General features: G+C 41.0%; 1 long non-coding RNA gene across 1 annotated transcript; it reads right to left on the bottom strand.

The window, feature by feature from the left end:
- Window positions 1-2,117: 2,117 nt before the first annotated feature.
- LOC112144149 lies at window positions 2,118-7,277 on the bottom strand. Its single transcript, XR_002918853.2, has 3 exons — window positions 7,135-7,277; window positions 6,901-7,034; window positions 2,118-2,404 (listed from the first exon to the last, which is right to left on the bottom strand). It is a non-coding gene; the product is annotated as an uncharacterized LOC112144149 (long non-coding RNA).
- Between the last annotated feature and the right edge of the window lie 18 nt (window positions 7,278-7,295).

The raw sequence follows: 7,295 nt of genomic DNA, 5'->3' as shown, positions 1-7,295 counted from the left end.
ACCTGTTTCACTCTTACAGTATTTTTTTTCCTGACCTCCTTGAACGATTATCCCCAGCAGTGACAAAAGAGGAGTGTGGAGCGCCTTCCTCTTTGTTATCAGCATGTGAGCAGACAAAAAGCACCTCACAACATTGACATAACACAGCTTGGTTTTGTCTGAATTTCAACCTTGAAGCAGAGCAGGAACACACAGTTATGGTCTGACACAAGCTGGCCAGTCCCTTCTGGGTCAAAACCAAACTGCAAAACTCAACCTTGGTTTCTGAGATATCACATGATGACCAGGATGGTGGGAGGGAGTAGGGAGCACCTTCCCTGCTCAAGCTATCCTGTGTGAATCCGGCAAAGGGGTCTCCTTCTGAGTGGATCCACAAACAGTTTGAAAGGGTGCTGAGAAAAGATTACACAACTAATATTGATGGGACAGACCAAATCAGTCATATGATTTACCCAGCTGTCTTAACCTTTATATACTGTACTCTGATGTCTTTAGGTCTTTGAACAGGGTCTCAGCATTGATTTTAAAGGAGGAGTCCGATGGTGATCTAGATTGATTTTTAGGAGTAATGGTGGATTCACACCGGACGCGGCAGGCGCTTCAAATTCACGTCTCTAATTTACTGCTTAACAAGTTGACATCTCTGCAGTGGAGCAACTGCCGAAGTTGTTCTGGAATTCATTTGTTGCCACATCATGGAAAACATGCATGATGTTGAGTGAGTAGCTTGGGTTTATATATCTTGGAAAGTTATACAGAGATGCCTTCAAGCGCATCACTGTGTCTAGGTTCAGATCTTTCAGTCTCTCTCGATGCAGGCTTTAAGGAGCTGCGCTTGGATTATGACTGTTTTAAACGTTACTTCCACGTGTCTGTGGCCCCAGTTTAAGCATTGACCCGGAGCGCGTAGCCGCCACAGTGACCCATTGCAGCCGCGGGCAGCATAGCAAATCCGCTGCCCAGGGACTGGCAGCCTGGTCAGAGGCGGTCGCAGTGCTTGCAGCCAACCCCTGATGGTCCACGCTGCTCAGGAACCGACAGTCTGGGCCATGGCGCATGCTAGCTTTGCCGGACTCTGAGCAGTGATGCTCACTTGCTCTGCTTGACCCCGGGTAGCAGCGGTTGCTACGCTGTCTATCAAGTGGCTAGCTAGCCACGCAGGAGTGATTGCTCCAGCCCCAGCGGCTCTGTGACAGCCAGGCGACCTGACCAGAGTGTATCCTGCCTTGCCAAACAACAACCGGGGCAGTTTCTGTTGATCCTGCGGCCCCAGCCGGTTAAGAAAATGGATAGAAGTTCAGGACGAAAATTCTCACATCGCGTTGCTATTGAATCTCTGTTTCTACCCTTTGATCTAGTCACTGAAAACTTCACGTGCCCAAAGCTGAGTCCCTGATTGTTTGACGTGCTCGCCACGTGAGATCACGTCTTTACATTGACTCAACATTGAAACTTGACACCTCCGTTGTGCCTGCCACATCCGGTGTGAATGTGCCATTATACTAAAGCAAATACACGTTGGTAACAATCATGTCGTAAATGATCAGAATGGGAAAAAAAATCTACATGAAGTTACTTTCATGTTAGTAATGGTGTTAATGGTTCTGGACATCAAATTTCAGCTGTTCCAAAAGAAGCCTTGGGGGCAGCTGTCTTGCTGTCTGTCTTATTGGTGGAACACACCTGATCTAGATAATCAGATGAAAGAAAAGGACAGATTTCTTTAAAACAAGCAGGTCTGTGGCCTTTGGAGTCCTGACTTTGAAAACCATGAGACATTTCAAAGTAAAGGAAAAAATATGTACATAGTTTTCAACAGAAAAAACAATTGGAATCCGAATAGATGGATACATAATGGATGAATTTGACCAAAAACAGTTTCACTTTGTTTTTGGGGGAAAAAGCCTCAATGTTATGATAAATATAACAATAATAATCCTACTTGTTACAATTAAGATTAATTGAACGGAAATGTCCTAAAAAAAATGTAGTCTTTCTATTGCCTTTTAGATAAGATGTCACGTATAGAAAAATATCTACAGAGATGTTTTAAACTTGTTTAAAGTTGAGTAAAAAACATGAGTCCATCTTGCATCAATAAGTCATTATATATCTGTTAGCACAAATTTTCAGTAGCTGTACAGAGGTTTTAAACATGTTTTGTGTTACAATTCATTTATCTAATGTTTGAAACACAGTGCTAATGTGCACTGTATGAACCGGTAAATAAAGTATTTATGTGAGATGCCTCAGGTCTGAGAGCTCGTTTCTACAAAGAGGAAGCACCTTCTTCATTCACACAGATGCTCCCAGTAAAAAGGTGAAGTTTCTTCAATCCAAAAAGATCCATGACAGAAGCTTGAGTCTCTGGACACATCGACATGGTCAGGCTGACCAAACGGAGCTGCGGAATGGAGAACAAAATGGATTCAGCTTTGAACACAGTGTTATTGTTGGTGCCGGATGAGCTGGTCTGAAGGTCTCCTGGCATCTTTACACAAAAGTGTTTTGTATCACAAATGCTGGTCCAAAAAAAGAAACCATGTATAGAGTATCAACTCAAATGTGTACAGATCAAGTCTAATAAAAATGATTTAAGCTAAACTGTTGAAGGTTTTAAAAACTGTAAGGTCCACCAAAAAATAAAAATGGACACATTGAATTACTACAATCAACACAATTTCTGGGAACAGCAAATTATGTGTGATTCAAACTGTCAAGGATGGAGGAGGAAACATCATGATTGGTAACCTGACTTGTTCAGTGGGAGGTATCCTGGACCAAAAGACTAACAGTACTCTGGTTTGTGTGTTTGGTCATTAAGACAACAACCCCAAAGATGAGTTCAGGTTCAGAACTCTCTTCAGTAGTGAGATGAAGTCTGCAGACTCAATCTTAATTGAACTGCTTTGCTTTCAGCTCACTCAGAAAGCTAAAGAAATTACAAACCCACAGTTCAGAAAACAGATGTGATCAACAAGCAGCTTAGCTAGATTATCATCCGGGTAACACTGTGTAGTGCTTCTGGGAATACTACATACATGAATGAGGACTTTGTGAAGGCAAAAAAGTGTGTTCTTCAGAGAACTGGCCAGGCTGAGTCAGTGATGAAGAACTAAAGCCTGAAAACATACAAACACGCTCAAATTCAGAAACCTGAGCGCACAAACCTACAGAAACGCCGTGCAAGCAAGCACACAACAGCCAACAACCACACATGCATATTCATTTTTTTCTGCAGACGTGCACAGAAACACTGAGGTGCACGCGCACGCAGCCCCTCTGTGCTCCATAACAGTGTGTTTTTGCCAAACACCTGTGTAATCGTGCAGCTGTGGAGAATGCTGGGAAAAGACCGGGGGAACTGAACACCACACAGCTAATACCCTTTGATTCCACCCGGATCCCTGTGAATGTGTGCGTGTGTGTTTGTGTGTGCATAGGAGTATGTCTGAAAGAGGGGGCGCTTTGGAGAGGACAAGTTTTGGCTCAAGTTTGTTTTGTGTGTCGTGTGTGCGTGTGTGTAATCTGTACCCATTATCAGCACTCTGGAACATTCCTATATCCTCCTCCTCCTCTTCCAGCTGAACTCTCTGAGTGCCCTCTGTGCAACAGCCAGACCGTCCATTACAGGAGAGCATCAGGCTGGCTTTCTAATCATTAGTTGTATGTATTTGGTTTTTTTTTGTTTCATTAAAGGCACAAGATTGATGTGAAAAATATGTGATACAACTCATTTTAACATGACAGAAAGGTGTCCTGCGTAAAAAACAAAAAGTATTATCATTTTTTTTAAATATTATTTTTTAGAGTATTAAACTTCAATGAAGCAAGAAAATGCGATACCTGCTGGTGTTCGCTAAGCATTTAAACTTTTGTGGTAAGTTGAAATGTTTCCAGGAAGTTTCAGCTTCCCTGCTGAAGCCTGCCACATTTGTTGCTGAAAGTTTGAATTTGTTTACATTAAAAGTGGGGTCATCTGGACTCCACAAGACAGTGCGCTGAACTTTTTTTTATCATTGATTTTTGAGTTTCACTAATGTCCATGGCAGACATAAAATCCTGTCCACTTTTGTCAACATTTGTCATGGAAGGAATCACACATCAATATGTGGGTGGAGTCATTTGGACCCCAAAGATAGCAGAAGGATTGGTGTGGTAAGGTGAACAGCTTTTTTGTTCATCCATGAACATTTTATTAGTGAGAAGAGCCTGAAGGTGAACACAATGGATGAGCCATGGCGTTTGAGGCCTTTGATGCTCATTGGATTCATATAACGCCATTTCTGAGGGGGAATGATTTAAGGATAAGCTGGTAAATCAGGGAGCATGTTGGATTAATTTACATCCCTGAAAAATTGAATTGTTTCAATAGAAAAATAAACTGAAATAATGTGAATATTCATTAAGGTTATAGGGTTTTATATATATATATAAAATATATACACATTCAAGAAATAATGTCTTCCATATGCAATAAGATGATTTAACACCTCATCACTCACACACAGATAACTCACCAACAGACTGTTGTCATGTCATGACTGATGGTCATTACTGCCTTAATTTGCACACTGCTTATTATATCCCACACAGTACAATTTGCACACTTTGTTTTTATTGTATTCATTCTTGTAAATAATGTTTATCTTAATATCCTCTGTAAATGTCTAATGCTGCAACAGCCAAATTTCCCAGCTTGGGATAAATACAGTATTTCTATTCTATTCTATTGTATTCTAATCTATTCTATTCTATTTGGAACAAATAGGTAATTTCAATGGAGTAAAATGATTGTTTTCCCCTGTACTCATGGCTGGAGACATTCTTGAATGAAGTTGAATTACTTACATCTTCAGCTTGGGTCGAAGCTAGGGGTGTAACCATTCATTTTAACAATCCAATCTGATATTTGGATGATGATCAGATTCGCTTTTAATTTTGGTTCATTTTGAAAGTTCCAATTTGATCTGATTCACTGACCTGAGATTGATCCAGTACATCTTTAGCCAAAAAAAAATAAATAAATCAACCAGTGTGCACATAGACAAAAAATGAACACAAGAAACACTTGTGAAGTATGTATATCACACATGTATAACGAAAGACTAAAATTAATATGTGGAAAATGTGCAAAATGTACATAGGGGCTGTGGGACATAGTTCTAAGTTTTTCCACACATTGGACAGTAACAATGGCTGATCATGTTGTCTGCTGTGATGGATCTTGGTCATTTTAATGTTCTTGTAAAATAAACCTACCATGTCTCAATAGAAATTGATTAATCAATTAAACGTTAGACCCCTAGTAGAAACTAAAAACTTGTTAAATACAGTCCCAGAGCAACTGACGATTTTTGACCAGTGTTTGGGAGGGGATGTTTGGGGTGTTTTCACACACAATAGTGTGCTAGAGCCATAAGGATCCAGTATGTCAGGCTTGTGAGAGTTGTTTGATATCTGTGCCACAAGTCTATGAAATAAAGACAAACTTTGGCTCTCACTTTACTGATGGTTTGTGTGAATTTCAGGTACACCTAATTCAGTACCCAAAATGAAAACTGTTTGCATATTTTCCCCAAAGTTGTGTGTCCAATCACTCTTTGATTATCTTAAATAAATATCCTCATCACCACTGACATCGCTTCTTCTTCAGCTTCCCGAAATGAGCCATTCCTGCTCATTTTCGTCTCATGAATATCCAGCTCCGTGCTGACTAACGCTGAGTTCATACCGCACGTGGAAGCGCCGCAACGTGGAGTACTCGCGGAATCCGCACGGAATCCTCTTCACCTCCAGTTCACACCAGACACGCATTTTATTACGACGATCACCAGGCGCTTCTGCTCAGCTATGGTTATTTATAGCTTCTATAATCAATTTGACATCGTCCATCTTGACTTGTTGCCAACTGCTCTCTGTCTCTCTCTTGTTGATTGTGTTTTAAGACACACAAAATCCAGTTTTATGACAAGAGTTTTTCAAAAGGCTTTAACTGCTGTACCTGGGAGTGGAACAAGCACTTCTCTAAAATATCTTCATCACACCTGAAACCTCCAGAGCAGGAAACTACAAACACTCCTGTTTTCAGCCCTGAAACTTGTTGAAGATTACCTGATTTTACATGTCACAGGAAAAAGGCATCTGAGCTTGTGAATTTGGCTGAACTTAACTGCAGATCTGACTGTTGCAAGGTACCCCCGCCCCTGCTCACTCAGGTGAGAGTCCCAATCATTAAGACAAACTGTGACTATTTTCATTTAGAGAAACTCAGCAGGTGTCATATCTCACTCCTTCATAATTTCTGGGCTGTGCAGTCTTGCTGTGGATGTTTCTAGAAGGCACGTGTTCAAGAGTGTGTGTGTGAGACACAGAACTGGTCTAGGTTTTTTACTTGGTGGTGGTGGAGGGTGACGGCAGGGGGGCTGAGAGGGCGGGGGCCTTGCAGATGGTAGCAGGGGTTTACACAGGTGTCTCCAGCATGGATTTGGTGCTTTTGCTTTTGTGTGTGGGTGAGGGGTTATGGGTTTATTTATAAAGTAAGTGCAGCTCCACGCTTTGGATGAATTCCTCCATATGAACTGCTTTGGTTGAAACTTGGAGGACTTTTTGGAAAATCCTGTTAAAGAAAGGTCATTTCTTTGAACCTTGAAAGTGTATAGCTGTTGCAAAGCTTAATACACAATGAAAAATAAAATGTTTTTTTTACATTTTAATTTCAAAATGAATCTCAACTATTTCCCGGACTCCTGTATGCTCCTGGTACTGAGGCTTTGTAATCACTCGGACACAGCATACAATCACAGAATCATTCTGTAGCTTGTCATCATGTATTGCATTGCTACAGATATAACTGTAGACTCTTAAAAAGCTGACACTCATATCATTGGATAAGCTCACCTGTCAGACTGCTGTCATCAGCTTGCTTTTGCGCTCGCCTCAGAGAAATCCTGAGTGCTGACTTGGCTCACAGTTTTCAGGAACCATTCAGAACATCAAGGTGCAGATGGCGAGATGATGGACAACAACTTTGTCTTTGTCAAACAGAATTTAAGAAATATAGAATTAGAAAAGGTCAATAAATATATGTGATAAATATTTGATAAATATTTAATACATTTAACCATTTTTCACCTGACACATCGTCGGTGAAGCTCGACGAGCCGCTTTTCTCCTTCAGAATCTGCTGGAATCATCGTCTTCTTCTTCTTTTCCTTTCGGCTCTTCCCTTCAGGGGTCGCCACAGCGAATCAGTTTCCTCCATCTAAGCCTGTCTTCAGCATCCTCCACTCTAA

The sequence above is a fragment of the Oryzias melastigma genome, linkage group LG12, assembly GCF_002922805.2.
Source record: "Oryzias melastigma strain HK-1 linkage group LG12, ASM292280v2, whole genome shotgun sequence".
NCBI classification, from domain to species: Eukaryota; Metazoa; Chordata; class Actinopteri; order Beloniformes; family Adrianichthyidae; genus Oryzias; species Oryzias melastigma.
The sequence above is the reverse complement of the archived record's forward strand: the minus strand, read 5'-3'. Positions and strand labels throughout refer to the sequence as shown.